This window comes from Bos taurus, chromosome 7 (assembly GCF_002263795.3).
Source record: "Bos taurus isolate L1 Dominette 01449 registration number 42190680 breed Hereford chromosome 7, ARS-UCD2.0, whole genome shotgun sequence".
NCBI lineage: Eukaryota > Metazoa > Chordata > Mammalia > Artiodactyla > Bovidae > Bos > Bos taurus.
The window spans coordinates 93,253,280-93,273,514 of NC_037334.1; the positions used below are offsets into that span (position 1 = coordinate 93,253,280).

Consider the following 20,235-nt stretch of genomic DNA (forward strand, 5'->3'; position numbering starts at 1 on the left):
ACTACATCCTGGTAATTACACCAGAAGTCAATATCCTTTTTCCCCCTACCCAAAAATGAATTATATTTCTTCAGCTGTGTCCATACACGAAGCTGATTATGTAGTACAGGTTTAGGGGGAAGAAATACAGCAACCGTGACTGAATCACAGAGCAGAAAGCCTGGCCAGCTCAAGGGCGTATTTATTCTTATGCGCAGTTGCCTGTGTCACTCGCATTCAGGGCTGTCGTTCAGTCTGTGAGGGGCTTCCACGGGGTCTTCTGTAGCACCATACACTTTTGGTCGTATGCAGTCAACGGTTCTTCTACACAGCTATGCAAAAGCACTTTCCAGCATCTGAATTAGCTTGTTTGATCATGAGTTGCTGTGAAATATAGACCCTTCAGACTTCTGAGGTAAAAGAGCCTCTTCTACTCATGAGATTATTTTACATCTAACAGGAGCTTAAGATATATACTCACTCATTCAGATATGCAAATTCAACCACCAGAGACAAGTAAATTATGCAAGATGATGCACATTTCATTTTAGCTGGAAAAAATGTGCAAACACTATACAATTCCACTTCAGAGAGCTTTACTTGCACCAAGTTGAGATGCACTGAACAAAAGTTGCAATGTAATATCCATGTCTCCACAGATGGGATTCAGTGTTCAAGAGCTGTGTTTAAGTACTTAAAGAGGTTTTTACATATTAATACTTTTATAGGCCTTTTTCATAGGTATTTGCACAAAATTTTCCCAAACTACCAAATTTATAGCCAACCTTCAAAAAATAATTATGTCACTATTTTATGAGTACTTTTTTCAACTTATATAATTCACATACAAATATGAGTAACGTTTTAGACCTTTTAGTTAAGTTCCAATCATCCACAAATCTAATATTTTCAATATAAGGCCTTATTTTCCAATATATGTTATTTACATCAATAATAATTCTGATTACCAACACTTCTACTTGCTAAATTTCATATAACTCATGTATATCCCTGATTAATGCTATAGCTTTTAGAGAACACCCTTAAGGGAGCAAATGACATCATCTAACAACTTGACGTGCTTATTGCTCTTATATAATAGACATTTAATTCATTCCAGGTTTAATTTTAAAGCATGAATTCTAGCACTTGTGAAGCAAACGAAACATGATTCCTAATATTTTACTATCAAAGTTTATAAAACAGAATTATTAAAAGAAGGTTTCTGTGGCTTGTGATATACTGAGTGATGCCACAGCAGTACAATTGAGTCAAATAACGGATGGGATGTTTTTCTGTTCAATTTAATTTCTATACTTTAACAATTTTCAGAAATAGTGACCTGTTTAATGAAAATAAAAGAGCATAGATGAAAATGTCTTGATTTGTAGTGAGTGTTACTAAATATGCTTTCTGAAACCATTAAGGGGTTGTAGCAGAGTTTAATCACTAACAGCACAATAATCAAATTCAGCCATGACACATTTCTAAATCTTTGCCAAAAGTAAACCTTCTTATAAATTCACATAGGCTTGGATGAAATAGCAAGCTGGTCAGGAGGAGGATACTGCCCTGCATCCAGGTTTGTCTCACCAGTCCCTTACTAAAGATGCAGTAAATAGGTTCTGGGTAATGGACATTTTCTTGATAATTAGCTGGGTAGACAAATATGTTCTCTGGCAGACAATATAAATGTTGATTTAAGGACCAGCCAATAAAGAGTGTTAATCTGTAAAACATTCACTGCTCAGTTTCTTACAGATTTGATTGAAGACTGAATCCTAAAACTCAGGTTTCCATTGTCACCAAATAATGTGCAACTACATTATGATAGTGTATTTCACTTATACTTGATATGTAGCTGCTTAATAATTTCCACATTTGACAAGTTTATACTATTCAGATTAACATAACTAACAATAATCAGTAGTAACATACAAGCCATTCTGGACAACTGTTTGATAGTGAAACTAACAAAGCTGCTTATTTTCTTAAACACATAAAGCAATGCATTTCCACTCAAACCAAGGAATCTGTAAAGCTAGTAAAGATAAGTGGTAACCTATCACAAACACCAGTAAATTTTTTAGTTTATGTCTAGGTTTAAGGGATTATCTTTAAAGAAAATAGTTTTAGCTGGAAGAGAGATACACTGTTTTAAAAACAAAAATAGTACAAGATAAGTGGCATATACTCTGGCAATTTTCTTTAACACAGCTTTTTCAAATATAATCTAGTCTACAGTACACTCAAACTGAAGAAACATCCAAATTAGGCAAGGGGGGAAAAAAAGAGATACTTATCCTAGCAAAAAGAGCCTACACTCAAAAGAACATCTGAATAAAATTGAGACATCTGCAGTCAAGTTTTACCTTCTCCCTAGAATGTTTTGAGATGAACTCAGTGTAACACTGTCTTCCAAGAAAAGACAAAGTGATCAATGCAAGAACACATCAGACTGCCTTGGACAGGCCAATCAATGCAAGAAAGAACCTTGCCCAGGGCCTTATGCAAATAGAAGCACGTCCAGCAACCTAGGGAGGGAACATGCGCAATAGATCAATTGGATCTGAAAAACCTTACAGCTATATCAGCTTCAGACAGTAAATATATACTGATGAATACCATACACTTCCCACGAATTCTTAAAATGTGTTATTTTTATGAGCTAGGGAGAATGCTTAAAATGGGTTATTTTTAAGAGTTAAAAACTCTTTCTGGGATCTAGAGTGCAGCAAAAGGGAAGAAAGCATCACAGGAGAAACAGCCAGCATTACTTTTAAGGTTGTGCAAATAAAGATTTCTTAAAACTTTCTGGCATAGCTGAATTCTGCTGACATTTCAGAAGGTCAGTTTTTTGTATGTTTGGTACGAAAGGGAAATAAAAATCCAGAAAAAAGGAATACTGTTCTTGAACAGGGAATAATTGAAAATGTCACGGGAGAAATAATTCAAGATGTAAAATTAGAGTCATCATTCTCAGACTAAAACTCATCCAGTCACCAAAGAATATTCTCCATAGTGGCTAACCTATTGATATTTGGAGCAGTTTTTCTTTTAAAGTTAGTATCTGTATGTCCAAAATCACTCTAAAATCTGATTAGAATGTACAATAAGCTTAAGGGCTACTACACAAAGCTCTGTCCCTCTCAAATGGTCTTGAAGGCAAGTCAGATGCTTTATGAAGCTACATCAGAAACATTCAATTACCAGGTTTTCAAAGGACTACTTGAGTACAAAATTATTTCGAAACTTAAAAGAAGTTAAAAATTATATTTCAATCAGGAAAAATAATGGCAGGAAGTATAATATAGACAATGCCAAGTAAATAAGAAAAATTCTGTAAACATCTACTAATATACTTAATTGACTTCCACTTTGGAATTCTGGATTAAAATTTTTAGCTGCAGATGTATTTTCTATCAAGTATGTAGTGAACGCTTCTAATATTAAAAATAACATATTTTTCTTTTAGCTATTGCTATACAAACTTTCCCTGGAAAAATACTACATAAAATAAGAAAATCAGACTTCTATTATAAAGTCCACTATTTACAGCTGTTTATTTGACTGTTAAAAGGACAAAGATACCTTAAGACACTGGTTTATATAGCCAATGGAGAGAAATATGAGACTATAGAGGATAAACATAGCTTATTTTTTTCACATTTCTAGTGCTTTCTATACTGCTAAGTTTTAGTTTCAGTTTATTTAATAAGACTTCTTTTCCTAAAGTTTAACAAAATCTGTCATTAAGTTGTTTGATCATCTTTATTGAGATCTAAACTTTTATAAAAACTTTATTTACATGGAGAAAGCATAATATAAAATCAAAGCAATATAAAAATCTCGTAACTTTTCAAGAATTAGGTATCAGGTGAAACACTTATAATAAATCGTAAAAGCATGAAGTATTAGGTTAATTATAGGTACTCAAACATTTCCTTTTCCAATTTTAACTTCAAATATAAGAATTTTGAGTGGTCTAATATTCACAGTGAAATATAAACTCCAATTTATAGTAAGTAAAATTCAGAGGACCAAGCAACCATAGTTTCATTTTGTTACAATATTTAAACTTATATTTCCTCTAATACATAGGAAAAATGTAGAAAAACAATTTTAGAGTATTATCACCTACTATTTGATATGTCTTAACAGAGTGATAGGCACTGAATAATGAAATTTTATTCTTCCTGATATAAATCTGTACAATATGTGTGATTTTTGCTTTTAAAAGTATATCCTCAATTTTGTCAGGTAAGATATATATCTTATCAAAGAAGTTTGTGCTTTGAAATATAAACAATTTCTTTAAATGGAAAGTTCCTTCATTAATTAAAAAATTCTAGTTTATTAGAAAAATATGTCATGTACGTTTCCCAAAACCCATCAGAGGGAATGTTTCATGGTAAATTCATTGATTCTGAGATGGGATTTCAATTACAAACTGAATGAATTTTGATTCTGACTCCTCTTTGTTGTACAGCTTTGGACAAGTTCCTCAACCTTTCTGACTCCTTCATCTGCAAATAGGCCTAATAATACCTACTGTAAGCTGTACAATGACTAGCTAAAATAATGCTTAATGAACAAATCTGTTTATATCCTAAACAAATGCTCTCCTCTGAATGGCAGTATGCATACTGGTCACGAATGTGGGCTTTGGAGTTCCACAGTCTAGGTTTAAATTCTGGATCCATAACTTACTGGCTGTATGATCTTAGTTATACTTAATATTTTGCTGCTTCCTCATATATAACTGAGGATTGTAATAATACTTCCATCATAAGGATTACATGATTAATATTGATAAAGCACTTAAAGACAATGTATGGTACTTGGTAGGTGCTACGTTAGATAGCTATCATTTCCAGGTGTAACTTATTGATGTGGACAGTGCGAAGGAGCAAACACTGATAGCAGAGATTGTTCCAGGAAGACTTGAAAGGTCAATTCCATTTAGTCGACATTAGAAGACAGCCATCTATTTCCAGCATGGAAGAAGCAACAAAGAAGAGCCAACCAGGGGCTTGGCCAAGGAAACTCATCTGCTTTCCAGATTTTCATAGTGTTTTCAATTTTTCTGCTTAAACTGAATTTCCAGAACACCACATCAAAACATATTCAAAACTTAAAAATGATTTGGGGATTGCCTGTTATTTTAAATTTTCCACACCTTCTTTCCCCTTCATTAGTTTGGGTAATTAAGAATTGATTTAAACAGAAAGTCTGCTTGGAAGGCACAAAAAAGAATAAGCAGCAAAGAGGCTAGAGAATAAAAACTAAGTGATCATGTAATTCAACAGAGAAATAAGAACTGAGTCCTGAAATACATGAAAAACCAGGAGACTCTTTTATGGATAAGAGTCACCATAGTTAGAGTCCTGTGTGCTCAGTCGCTTTGTTGGGTCCAACTCTTTGTGACCCCATGGCCTGTAGCCCTCCAGGCTCCTCTGTCCATGGGATTCTCCAGGCAAGAATCCTGGAGTGGGTTGCCATTTCCTCCTCCAGGGGATCTTCCTGACCCAGGGACTGAGCCTGTGTCTCACGTCTCCTGCGTTGGCAGGTGGATTCTTTAACCACCAGCGCCACATGGGAAGCCCAATAGTATCATATAACATGCGCACTGCGCAGGTATCTGATGGGGGAGCTTACTGTGACAAAGGGAGAGGTACACTTAAAAAACAATTATTGGAGTACAGTTGCTTTACAATGTTGTGTGGGTTTCTGCTGTAAAGTGGATAGGCCACAGCTTTAAAGGAAAAAATATACATTTATATGTTTCTCATCTATAAAATGGGGATGATAACAGTACTTATAAAGCTATAGTGATTGAATGAGATAAAGTATATTTACATGAAGTACATGCTTAGGACAGTGCCTGGTACACAGTATCATTTAAGCATTAGTGTTGCTGCTGCTGAACATAATGTCTCTGCCTTCTGATTTGCAAGACATTCATAAATACTAGTTCCATTTAAAATGCTCAATTTCAGTGACACTGTTATGAATTGTTAAGAATTGTTCTTGACCCAACAACGTCTATGGCTAGCTGACAGATAAAATGGATTCTATGATAATAGCAATGACAAGGTTCTATTAGAGTAAGAGAGGTCTCTACCACAGCAATCAGAAATGAAAGTATCTGTTCTGCTTGAGAGTTTAGTATAAGATCTTAGAGAAAACACAAGTGTTATCAAATATTAAGGTTTATAATATGCTAATTGTGGGTTTCCCAGATGGCACAGTGGTAGAATCCACCTGCCAAAGCAGGAGACCAGGAGATTCAGGAGGTGTGGGTTTGATCCCTGGATTGGGAAGATCCACTGGAGTAGGAAATGGCAACTCACTCCAGTATTCTTGCCTGGAAAATCCCATGGAGAGAAGAGTCTGGTGGGCTTCAGTCCATGGGATCTCAAAGAGCCAGACACAATTAAGCACACACACACACAAATATGTCTAATATATTACTACATATTTAATACTAGGACATAAATATGAATATATTTAACATTTTGATAGGTGTCCTAAAATGTGCAACAGGAAACAAAATTGAAAACTTAAGGCTGAGTCTGTAATAGTGTAGATCTGTAAGAGTGGCAGAAACTATATTTATTAACGGTACTGGAACTAGGAATCTTTTTTCTGATGTAAATTGAGCAGTAATACAACAAAGGCAACGTAGGGTAGGGGTGTCAGATCATTTTATTACAACGTATAGGACATCGCTTCACAGAGAAAGTCGAGGTTTCTTTGTTGTTAGCAAACAGCTACTGGATACTCTTAGAAATTCAATATTATAATTATAAAGAATCCCTTGATGCCTTATAACTGGAAAGAAGTCAACATGGGATAGTTCTATTGGAAGAGAAAGCTGAGTGTACTCAGTCTTTCTGCCTAATGCCTCTCTTCTAGAAAGACAAATTCAAGCTTTTCTTCTAATTTATATGTCTAATTAATGCAGTAAAGAAATTTGAAGATAAGATCCTAGAAAATAGATATCAAGATTTATGGATATTTAGACATAAGCTAAGCCTATTAGAAGCTAGGACACTTTTAAATCATTTGACTCAATTATTAAATTGTCACTATAATATTAATTAAAAATTTTATTGTATTCTAATGCTCTTTAATAAACTTATGAGATTAATTCAAGTAAGGTATGGAAAACTAGGAAGAGATCTGAATACACTAATAAATATATAAACGTGCAAACTAATTCCTAGAGGATATGAGGTTTAACTTGTTCAATTTAATCACAGAAAATGAAGTTTGGGGTTAGGGTTAAGTTTGGCTACTTCTCTTGATTTGAGATTTTAATATCTTCTTACTCGATTTTCTACATTCACTGATCAATTTTCATTAATGGTCTAAGTGTTCAAAACTTCAGGGTCACAAACTGTACCTCCTAGACATTGAAACAGACTTGCTCAAATGTCCTTGCTGGTCAGCTCTGTTCTCCCATCCACCTTGCTTTGCTCTGTTGTGTGGCTCTCTGTACAAATGCCCAGATGCCACTTTCTTCTGACCCAACACAACACCATCTGAGATCTGCTTCTGACAACTTATCTATATATAAATCTAGGATCAAAAACAATTTACTGAGCATTATTACAAGTTCAGCTGGGCTAGGCAGCATACTAAGAACCAGAGAAGACAGAGGATTTGTTATTTATCCTCTGCCATTAATTAAGAAAAGGATTCTGAGGTGACTTAAAGCAAAAGATAAGTATAAATTAAGACACTGAGTAAGAGATTAAGGCTGAGAGTAACTAATAAAATGGGAAATTAACCATAGTGCTGGGTTTACAGGAGACAAAGGTAAAAAAGCATTATAGACTTTTTAATTTTCTGGCAAAAAGAGCTTATCACTTTATGAACAGAAACAATTCTTATTTAAGACAAATTTACTGCATGGATCTTTATACCGGGGAAGTTAATACAAGCACCTCGTGGCTAAACTTTCACTTCACATTATCTTATGATACTATTCTCTTTGTTTAATTGTGTTTCCTAGTTAGAATTAGGGCTCCCCAGGTGGTGCGGTGGTAAAGAATCTGCCTGTCAATACAGGAGACACATGTTCGATCCCTGGGTTGGGAAGATCCCCTTGAGGAGGAAATGGCAACCCACTCCAGTATCCTTGCTTGAAAAACCACACAGAGGAGCCTGGTGGCTACAGTCCACAGAGCTGCAAAGAATCAGACATGACTGAGCACACACACACACATGGTGCACTTAGAATATAACTTTCCTGAAGCTAGGGGTCATGGGTGCTAATCTGCTTCCCCAGTACTTGTACAGAGTGGGATTTCAACTGAATAAATGAATGAATATCTGTGATAGTTTTCTGAACCACTTCTTATTTTGAGGGCATAATATTCAATCTTAACTCCAATAAATAACTTTTATGAAGTCACACTTCAGAGGTGCAGGGCTTTTTTGGGAACTAAATTCATTCAATGAAAAAGTGTGGAAAACTTACAACAGAAAATACGAAGTGAGAAAAAATTGTATATATTCATATAATTTTTAATATATATGTTAAAAGTCCCAATTCTAAAAGTGAAGATCCCAGGAGCTTAGAGGAGTAGTATCACTTTGTTTCCTGGGACCCAGAGAAAGCTTTAGACCCACAGTGTGATCATTTCACAGTCTAAGAGCAGGAAAAACGTACCTCTTCCCACCCTAAGTCTTTTATTGCCACAGAAACCTGATAACCAGTCTACCAAGGGTAAGGTGTGTCCACATGAACTTAGAACGAAATATTCTACTCGATCTCATTCTGACTTGTTATATAAACTGAACTGCTACCTTGATTCATCATTTCATTGTCCTGATTTTTCTGCCTACTAGACCCTCTTTCTTTCTCAAGAGAAGACCCTGTTTCTAAATCCCCAGTCAATGGTTGAGGCCTTAAACTTTGGTTGATTTATTCATCCTGTCCCAGTGTTGAATCATCTTCTTTTTTTTCTTCCTTCCCTATTAGGCAAAGAGGTGGAGTTTGGTTGTGGAGAAGAGGTAGTCTTAGAACCAATGACATTCTGTTTGCTCAATTCTCACCCAATGCCTTCATTTTCTGCTCCCTGCAACCAGATTATGCCTCCTGATTCAAACCTGTACTCACACTGCTCGACAGATCCCTACCTAGTGTTGGTTCAACTGCTGCTCCCTCCAAATTCAAGTTCTCCAGCTGAACTAGCTCTTCTTGAAACCATCTTGAACTCTAGTAATGAGCCTTTGTCCACAGCTGACTTCCATCCTGTTCTCGCAAGCTTTACTCTAACATTAATCTAGTATGCTTCAAGTCTGAGTCTACTTGACTTGTCTGTGTTAATCTGAATAAATTATTCAACAAAAATTGAGGTCTAACTTCTAAGATAGATGTTAAATGGTTTTGATTTGAAAATTTTTTCTTCTAAGAGCTCATTTCAATTTGTGGTGTCAAATCAGAGGTGTCACTGTGGTTGGGAATCTCATATGGGGGAGTGCTTACATTGAGTGATCATCATAAGGCTATAACAAGAGTAAAAACAGCTCCATTATTAAGTGAAATATGTCTTTCTATAATCCCTCTTATAAAAGACTTACAATAGTCAATCATGCTCTCATCTCTGCAGTAAAATACAAAATCTCTCATTAAGATCTTTTATAAAACCAAAGGAAAAAGAAATGTTTCTTATAGAAAGACTTAGTCTAACAAATTAATATGTCAGTTTTTCTGGGTTCTCCTCAACATGTTATTGTACTGATTTCAGCAGACAGTGATTTCCTGGCAGCCTCTGTTGAATGAGGCAATACAATGCCCAATCTCTGAGTGGCACAGACACAAGCCAGGAAGACCCGGACGCAGTCTATCTATATGGATATTGAAAAACCTCCTCCAAAGGTAATTCTGATGGGGTAACAAGGATCCTTTACTCTACAAAAGGATTCTATAAAGATTAGTGAAAAATTTCTCCATTTCTGCCTTCTGAACAACCTGATCTTGCTGTGACTGGGAGATATTAAGGAGCACATTCAGTCCTTAGCAGAAATGATCTATCAGGGATGGAAGTAATCACAAGACACATCATACTTAATGATGAAAAAAAAATGATTTCCCCTTAAGATCAGGAACAAAAGGAGGCCCACTCAAGTTACTTCTATATACCACTCTACTGGACAGGCCAATTAGGCAACAAACAAACAAACATCTAAATTTGAAAGGAAGAAGTAAAGCTATTTTCATTCACAGGTTATATGATCTTGAACATAGAAAACCCTAAGGAATTCACACACACACAAACACACACAATTAGAATTAACAAATGAATTCAGTAAGGTTGTGGGATACAAGATGAAGACACAAAAATGAATTGTGTTTCTATTTCCTGGCAATAAGCAATCTGAAAACAAAATTAAAAAACAACTGCACTTACAATAGTGAAAGTGTTAGTCACTCAGTCATGTCTGGCTCTTTGGGATGGCACAGACTGTACTCTGCCAGGCTCCTCTGCCCATGGAATTCTCCAGAATACTGGAGTGAGATCAAACGCAGGTCTCCTGCATTGACAGGAGGATTCTTTACTAGCTGACTCACCAGGGAAGTCCCAAAAGGATTATGCTGGACTCCTACTTCACACAATGAAAAAAAATAACTCAAGTGACAACAACAAAAACTAGATAAATTGGACTTCATCTAAATAAAACACTTCTGTACATCAAAGATCATCATGAAGAAACTGAAAATAAAACCCACAGAATGAGAGAAAATATTTCAAATCACGTACCTGATATCCACTGGAATCATGTGTCCACGATATATCAAGAACTCTTATGACTCAACAGTAAAATGACAACATAATTAAAAAATGGACAAAATGTTTTAACTGACCATTTCTCCAAAACAAACATACAAATGGCTAATACCACATTGAAAGATGCTCAAAGTTATCAGTCATAGAGAAAAGCAAATAAAAGCTGCAAGATACCATTTCACCCCAACTAGCACTGCAAAAGTAAAAGAGACAGACAGTATATGAGTGTTAGTGGGTATGGAGAAACCGGACTCCTCCTATACTGCTGGTGGGATTCTAAGTAGGAGAGTGATGGCTAATGAGTATGGAACTTCTTTTGGTGTTCTAAAAATTACATAGTGAAGGTACAAACTGCTGACCTGTATACTTAAAAAATGAATTTTTTGGTATGTGAATTATATATCTCAGTAAACCTCAAAAATCTCAATTATGTCTCAATGCAGATATGAGATTGTATCTCAAAATTTTTAAAAAGTTAAACATGGAAATAAGCAAAAGTAACTAATTACTAAATAAAAAGTAATCTTAGATTCACGACTGATGATAAAGTAGAGTTTCCCAGACTTATTTCAGACACTACCTTACACTATTATGAGAAGACAGAAAGAATTTGCCTGCCAATGCAGCAGATGCAGGTTTGATCCCTGGGTCAGGAAGATCTCCTGGGGAAGGAAATGGCAACCCACTCCAGGACTCTTGCCTGGAAAAATCCCATGGACAGAAGAATCTGGCGGGTAACTAAAGTCCGTCAGGGCGCAAAAGAGTCAGAAATGATTTAGCAACTAAGCAACAACAACAAAGACGATAACTTAGTTTAATAACTTTCCTTTTTTTTTTTTTTTTGTTTTATTTATTTATTTATTTTTTTTTTAATTTTATTTTATTTTTAAACTTTACATAATTGTATTAGTTTTGACAAATATCAAAATGAATCCACCACAGGTATACATGTGTTCCCCATCCTGAACCCTCCTCCCTCCTCCCTCCCCATACCATCCCTCTGGGTCGTCCCAGTGCACCAGCCCCAAGCATCCAGTATCGTGGATCGAACCTGGACTGGCAACTCGTTTCTTACATGATATTTTACATGTTACAATGTCATTCTCCCAAATCTTCCCACCCTCTCCCTCTCCCACAGAGTCCATAAGACTGTTCTATACATCAGTGTCTCTTTTGCTGTCTCGTACACAGGGTTATTGTTACCATCTTTCTAAATTCCATATATATGCGTTAGAATACTGTATTTATGTTTTTCCTTCTGGCTTACTTCACTCTGTATAATAGGCTCCAGTTTCATCCACCTCATTAGAACTGATTCAAATGTATTCTTTTTAATGGCTGAGTAATACTCCATTGTGTATATGTACCACAGCTTGCTTATCCATTCATCTGCTGATGGACATCTAGGTTGCTTCCATGTCTTGGCTATTATAAACAGTGCTGCGATGAACATTGGGGTACACGTGTCTCTTTCCCTTCTGGTTTCCTCAGTGTGTATGCCCAGCAGTGGGATTGCTGGATCATAAGGCAGTTCTATTTCCAGTTTTTTAAGGAATCTCCACACTGTTCTCCATAGTGGCTGTACTAGTTTGCATTCCCACCAACAGTGTAAGAGGGTTCCCTTTTCTCCACACCCTCTCCAGCATTTATTATTTGTAGACTTTTGGATCGCAGCCATTCTGACTGGTGTGAAATGGTACCTCATAGTGGTTTTGATTTGCATTTCTCTGATAATGAGTGACTCCAAAAAAGACATACAGATGGCTAACAAACACATGAAAAGATGCTCAACATCACTCATTATCAGAGAAATAACTTTCCTTTTTGATTGAGAAGACTATACTTTGAAGAATGAGTCACAGAGAGGCAGCCTTTTTGGTCACCCTGTGGTTTGGGTACACCAGCAGAGAGGAAACTGTATAAGAAACTCCAGGAACAAAAGGGGTGATGTTGTCCAAAGTGAAAGAACTGATTAGGCAGAATTCCCAAATTAATCAATATTCAAATGGAGGGTAGAATGAAGAAGCTTAATTAGTAAGAGAGTTATTGTTAAGGCTTAAACTCTATAAAATAGTCAATTAACTGTGCAGGTATTCAAGACTTCACATGTTGTTATATATTCTTCCCAAACGTGTGATGGGGGGAATAAAAGCTATGTTAGACTCTTTATTCTCAAGCTGTTTCCAGATGATTTGGGCAAGATTTAGAGATCAAAGATAATTTAAAAACAAAACTAATTAGTAAAGATTAAATTGTAAAAGATACAAATATTATAGGAAAAGGGGGGGGTTAATTGAGAATACTTTTTGAAAAATCTGGTAAGGAGGAAAATTCTTTCACTTGGGAAGGGGAAATGGCATTAACAAAAATGAGAATAAGTGTATACTAGGGTCCTTTAGGAAAGGCAGAAGAACCAGAGATCAAATTGCCAACATCCGCTGGATCATTGAAAAAGTAAGAGAGTTCCAGAAAAACATCTATTTCTGCTTTATTGACTATGCCAAAGCCTTTGACTGTGTGGATCACAATAAACTGTGGAAAATTCTGAAACAGATGGGAATACCAGACCACCTGACCTGCCTCTTGAGAAACCTATATGCAGGTCAGAAAGCAACAGTTAGAACTGGACATGGAACAACAGACTAGTTCCAAATAGGAAAAGGAGTACGTCAAGGCTGTATATTGTCACCCTGCTTATTTAACTTATTTGCAGAGTACATCATGAGAAACGCTGGGCTGGAAGAAGCACAAGCTGGAATCAAGATTGCTGGGAGAAATATCAGTAACCTCAGATATGCAGATGACACCACCCTTATGGCAGAAAGTGAAGAGGAACTAAAAAGCCTCTTGATGAAAGTGAAAGAGGAGAGTGAAAAAGTTGGCTTAAAACTCAACATTCAGAAAACTAAGATCATGGCATCTGGTCCCATCACTTCATGGGAAATAGATGGGGAAACAGTGGAAACAGTGTCAGACTTTATTTTTTACAGGCTCCAAAATCACTGCAGATGATGATTGCAGCCATGAAATTACAAGACACTTACTTCTTGGAAGGAAAGTTATGACCAACCTAGATAGCATATTAAAAAGCAGACATTACTTTGCCAACATGTACGGATGTGAGAGTTGGACTGTGAAGAAGGCTGAGCACTGAAGAATTGATGCTTTTGAACTGTGGTGTTGGAGAAGACTCTTGAGAGTCCCTTGGACTGCAAAGAGATCCAACCAGTCCATTCTGAAGGAGATCAGCCCTGGGATTTCTTTGGAAGGAATGATGCTGAAGCTGAAACTCCAGTACTTTGGCTACCTCATACAAAGAGTTGCCTCATTGGAAAAGACTCTGATGCTGGGAGGGATTGGGGGCAGGAGGAGAAGGGGATGACAGAGGATGAGATGGCTGGATGGCATCACCGATTCGATGGACATGAGTTTGAGTGAATTCCGGGAGTTGGTGATGGACAGGGAGGCCTGGCATGCTGCGATTCATGGGGTTGCAAAGAGTCAGACACGACTGAGCGACTGAACTGAACTGAGGGTTCTTTAGACTCATGTTTAATAAACAATGATTTAATTCCTAATAACCAGGAATTTTGGAGAAGGCAATGGCAGCCCACTCCAGTGTTCTTGCTTGGAGAATCCCAGGGATGGGGAGTCTGGTGGGCTGCCGTCTATGGGGTCATACAGAGTCGGACATGACTGAAGCGACTTAGCAGCAGCAGCAACCAGGAATTTTGTGATTTAACCCTCAAACTCTGCTTATAAAAAGTGGATACCTACAGAGAAGGACACACATATAGGATCTGACCCAACTTATAATTTGCAGGTATCGGAACTAGGATTCAAGCCCAGGTCATCTTCATTCAAGTTTCGTGTTCTTCCACTACATTGAACTTGGAGGCCTGGGGTAGAGGCACAGAGAGATGAAACAATGGTCAGATCAGATCAGTCGCTCAGTCATGTCCGACTGTTTGAGGCCCCATGAATCGCAGCACGCCAGGCCTCCCTGTCCATCACCAACTCCCGGAGTTCACTCAGCCATCTCATCCTCTGTCGTCCCCTTCTCCTCCTGCCCCCAATCCCTCCCAGTTTCAGAGTCTTTTCCAATGAGTCAACTCTAAACAATGGTAGTAATAAGAAATTAGACTAGAACTGAAAGTTGCTATTGGGAAAAATACAGCTGGAAAGAGATAATCAGATTACACAGAAGGTGTTAAAGTGACAAAGAAGATAGGTGAGGTGAGACAATAGGGAGCCAATATGATTCTGGAGGGCTTCCCTGGTGGCTCAGACGGGAAAGCATCCACCTGCAATGTGGGAGACCTGGGTTTGACCTCTCGGTCGGGAAGATACCCTGGAAAAGGTAATGGCAACCCACTCCAGTTTACTTGCCTGGAGAATCCCATGGACAGAGGAGCCTGGTAGGCTACCGTCCATGGGGTTGCACAGAGTTGGACACAACTGAGCGACTTCACTTTCTTTCTTACTATGATTCTGCAATGGTTTGGTAGAAAGGGGGTTTAAATAATATCAACCATGGTGTGGTATACAGGATGGAATGGAGAGAAAAGAGAGCCGGTAGAAAAATGTGTATGAGTGCAGTGATACTGCTGTGAAATGATGAATTAACAACAGTGGGCACATAGAGGAGAAGACATGATCAATATTTCAGAGAGAAGAAAATAAACCTGACAAAATGTATTGGTTGGTTAGATATGGGACAAAGGGAGAAGAGTTAATACAAAAATTAACAAATTGAGCCATTCTTTCCAACCGTTGACATTGACATTGAAGTTGCTCAGTCGTGTCTGACTCTGCGATCCCATGGACTGTAGCCTACCAGGCTCCTTTGTCCATGGAATCTTCCAGGCAAGAATACTGAAGTGGGTTGCCATTTCCTTCTCCAGGAGATCTTTCCGACCCAGGGATCGAACCTGGGTCTTCCGCGTTGTAGGCAGACACTTTACCATCTGAGCCACCAGGGAAGTTCCAACCGTTAGACCTCCTAATACTTATTGAAAATCATTTGAGTAGAAGGTAAAACAAATCAAATCTCAATACAGAGGTAACTACTGTGAAGCTTAACAAATCACATCTGTATATGAAACTCCTTTGATATCTCATTTATTCTATTAGCCATAATTATTAAATACTCAGTATATACAAATATTTTCCCCAATATCTACATATGAGCATAATCACTGTTCATTACTTGTTATTTATTGTGCTTCATCTCCCTTCACATCCACTTCAACATGCTTCTGGAGGTGTGCACCGGGAAAGATATTAATCCCTCTTTGTTTTCATTCAGCTTTCCAGATCCAATGTCCTTACGTCATGGAGATTTTGTTTCCTTAACATCTGATGTGTGCTTCTCCCTTACTAGTCATCTAGGTTCATAAAACCTTTCACTGGATCTTACTTAGGCTCTTGCAACTAACTCCTAAAATTACTGTCATCAACAATCAGTCGAAAGACAGTATCTATACTATATGCAAAGAATTAAACAAAATTGAATATAGGAGGCAAAAATAATATACCCTCTGGTCTCTCTCTAAGGAGCCCACAAAAATTGAAAAACTAAATTGTTTTCACACGAAACAACTAGAGAAATAAGATAGAGATTCCATACACAAGTTGTAATCATCCCACGCATTAACATGCTACTTGTATCATGTAGGCAGTCAATGCAGAAATTCAAGTTATATTACAGTGATGTATTTTTACTGATTTACATTTTAAACTTGAAAGGTTTTTAAGAAGTGTTTTTGGCCTGAATTGTTTTGACACTCCAATGGCTCAATTTTTCTTTGTTTATAAGCCAGTATTCTACCTCTCCTCAATTCTTGATTCCAAGCAGCCCATATTTTAGGTATTTCCATTGATCACATTAAGCAGATATGCTACCTATAACCAATTTACTTTGTTCTTTGTAGATAGAATGTAAATGATGCTTCTTTAAAGTCACAGTTAATGCATGTCACTAAAGGCAAAAAATAATTCTTTTAGTCCTGTTCCTTTTTCTTTTCAGTGTAAATCCAAATTATGCTCTAGGCAATTTTTAAAAGATCAACTCTTAAGAGTAGACTGAGCTTGAGTGTCCACATACAACTAAGTCCAAAAAATAGTCCTCTATCAGCTGCTGAAGGTCAGCTTAGGCTGCCTAGAGGCTAGAGAGCCCAGCATGGAACAATGGCAGGAAAATCGAGTTCCCTTCATTCCTTAATTCACATGCAAGTGAGGTGCCAATCAAGTGCTGACAAGCATGGAGAAACCAAAATCAAAAGTGGGTAGAGATACACTTTCAAAAGGAGCAGTTTTTCACACATTTCTAAGAGATGTTTTTAATGGTGGTTGTGAACATACCACTAATGATGTGGAAAAGGAAATAAAAGCAATAAGAAAAATACTAATTTTATATCAACTGAGAGGATGCAATAAGCTAATGAAACACATTTGCTAAAATTGTTTAATGTGTTCTATAAAACAGTGATTTCACTTTGACTAAGGAGAGAAATCTGAATGCAAATTGATGTATAGGGCACTGCAAACAGGGAAGGTGAGTTAAGATTTGAAACCGGGCACTGACAAGGAAGCTGACATTTCCAAATAAAAGAAAAATTGAAGCTGGCCTGATTTTGTCAAACTAACCATGGCAAGACAAGAGCAAAACACTTTGAAATGACTGAGTATGGAAGCAATGCAATCACTTCATAAAGTGGTTGGTGAAAGGGATGACAAAGCTTAAAAACTGGCACTGTGTTTTGATGACACTTTATTTCTAACAAATGAGTTTAAACTTTTAAAAACTACTATAAGGCAAATGTAAGCTGCATTAGTTGTAGATGTTTTTCTAAAAGAATTTGGTAAGTTGTTGATTAGGACTACTATTTCTATCTATGACATATAAAGCAAAATTTATTAGAAATTGAAGGCTTTGACAGTGATGATTTAATAAGAGTAACTTTGTATGTTATTGCTCTTTATTAGTGTTATTTTAAATACACAGAAAAAATAACATAGGATAGACACACTATTTTTAAGATTCAATATCAATTCATAAAATAAACAGTTCTTCCCTTTCACTCTAAAGACTGAGTGCAAGGATTGCTGCCAGAGCTGTCTTATCAATATCTGGTTTTACTAGGATTGCAGAAAGTTTAGAGAATTAGAAACTTGAGATGTTACCATATGATGGGAATAAAGGAAGTGAAAGGCATATTTTTAGAATCATTTTTTTCATTGTTATTATTTACTACATAAAATGGACACTGGTTTTGAAAATGAATCTCTTAACCATCTCCTGGATTCTTCAGGCAAATTCTGCACTTCAAGATAGGGTATAATGATAAATTATGTTCTCAATTTTAAAAAACAACAATTAGCAAAATATGAAAGCTCTACAACTATTCTGTACTTTAAAAGTAATTTTTCAGATATCTATTAGTAGTACCTTTAATTTTAAACTCTAATTACACAGAATTTAATTTAATAAATGACAAGATATATTTTAGCACAGGTCCTGACTAGTAACTATTATTCAAACAATAAGCACTAAAAGTAATTACATGTAATGTTAAAACTGTACTAGTCACACAGTTCATATTTAAAAGAAATTTTCTTAAAATTCATGATCCAAAAAAGAATGTGAACTTGAATGAGGATGGTAGGAAAATAATCTCCATGCATTGAAACGTGATGCTACAAACTAGGACCATTCCATCCATAAGGGGTGTGTGTGTGTGTGTGTGTATGTGTGTGTACAGAATCTTGAATCGGAGATACAATTTTATGATAACTTTTTTACAAAATTAAACTTTACTGAAATCCGAACGATTTACTGTCTGATATGTAAAATGTACTACTGAAACAGAAAACTAAACCATAATTTAAGATGTTCACAAGTAACTTTTTTGTAAAGTTAATATTAAATATTTCAATCATTGTAAAACAATTTCATATAATACATTTATGTTGAAAAATACTGAGAGGCTGAATATTTGTCAACATTTTAAACACCATGAGTTTTCTTCTAAGAATAACAGGGAGACCAGGAAAGAATGTGATTCAGCTTTAGGCAAAAAAAAAAAAGTTTAAACATATTTCAATTTTTTTGTGTAATATCAATGCTATCTTTCAAAAGTTCTTGAAATTAAGTAGAAACACAATGGCCTTAAATGTACTCATCAAGCTTTGTCAAAAATTTATGTAAAACTAAGTTATTTATTTAGAGGAATTCTTTTCAGTAAGTCACAAACTACTTTTTCTTTAGCTTCCACCATCTATATACCTTCTTTGCATACCTCTATCAAAGTTACTTGACAAAAAGTAGCAAATATCTGAGGCTAAGATAGTCGCCATTAATACTTTAAAACCTAAACAAGGTATATTACATTAAATAGACTTCTCAGTCCTGGTGTTGCCTGACAGATATGCGATGTGCCAGTGGTTATATTATATTCCTCCTCCCATGCATGCACCTCCTGCAGAGACAGCAGACTACAGAAGCTGACCCTTACTGAGACCATCTTGTCTCTCTGACAAAGCTCCTTTTTAACTTCTTACTTACTGGTTACTTCCTGTGATGGAGAAAAACTTTAGCTCAGCTTGTGATAATTTCACAGGCCCTGAGGACCCTGACCCTAATAGCCTCAAGGTCAGAAGTCAAGTCTTGTTCTGAAACATCTGTGTGCTTTATATTAAAGTGGAACAAAAGTGTAGAAATATCCACCAGTGTGTGACAAGAAGGACAGGCAAAACAAGACTGACGCATAGGTCATCTGTTACTCTGGCATCTTAAGTTCCTTTTTAAAACTGTCCAAAATTCATTTAAATTCCAAATCTGATGTACAGATTTGATGTTAATTGTCTTAAGGTAAAATCAGGAAAACGTATGTTTCACAGAAGTTTTAAATTTGAACAGTCTTGCAGGTCTTCAGACATATTCAAAGCTATTCTATAAAGTCATGAAATTTCATGTTTTATGTAATTTAATGACTTAAAGGAAGAAAACATAAGGTACATATATATCAGCTATAAATGCATTTATATATATCTGAATGGTTAAAAGAACTATTTGAAAGCCAACATTCACATTTTAAAAAGGACATCATAACTCATATGTTAGAGAATGATCCTAAGATATCCATTTTGTAGAAAACAAATTCAGCAGAATTAAAAGCACCTGAATATAATTTGTAAACATGAAATCAATTTAAGAAATGAATGATTTCAGTTATTTATAGATCTTAAGAGAGCACAGTATTTATAAATTCAGGTCAGTTAAAGTATTCTCAGGTGTCACCACTATTTTTATATCTAAATCACATGGGTAAGCAGTAAGGCGTGGGGAAGTTGAAAAGACCACGGATATATAATTTCCATGATGAAGAGCAATACATGGCAAAGTTTAGAAACATTAAAAATTAGACAATCAATGCTATGCTGGCTTTTATTG

General features: G+C 36.2%; 1 protein-coding gene across 7 annotated transcripts in view; it reads right to left on the reverse strand.

The window, feature by feature from the left end:
- The window catches only part of FAM172A (family with sequence similarity 172 member A), a 421,562-nt gene that overhangs the window by 167,935 nt on the left and 233,392 nt on the right, over nucleotides 1-20,235 (reverse strand). The gene's annotated exons all lie outside the window — the stretch shown is intronic.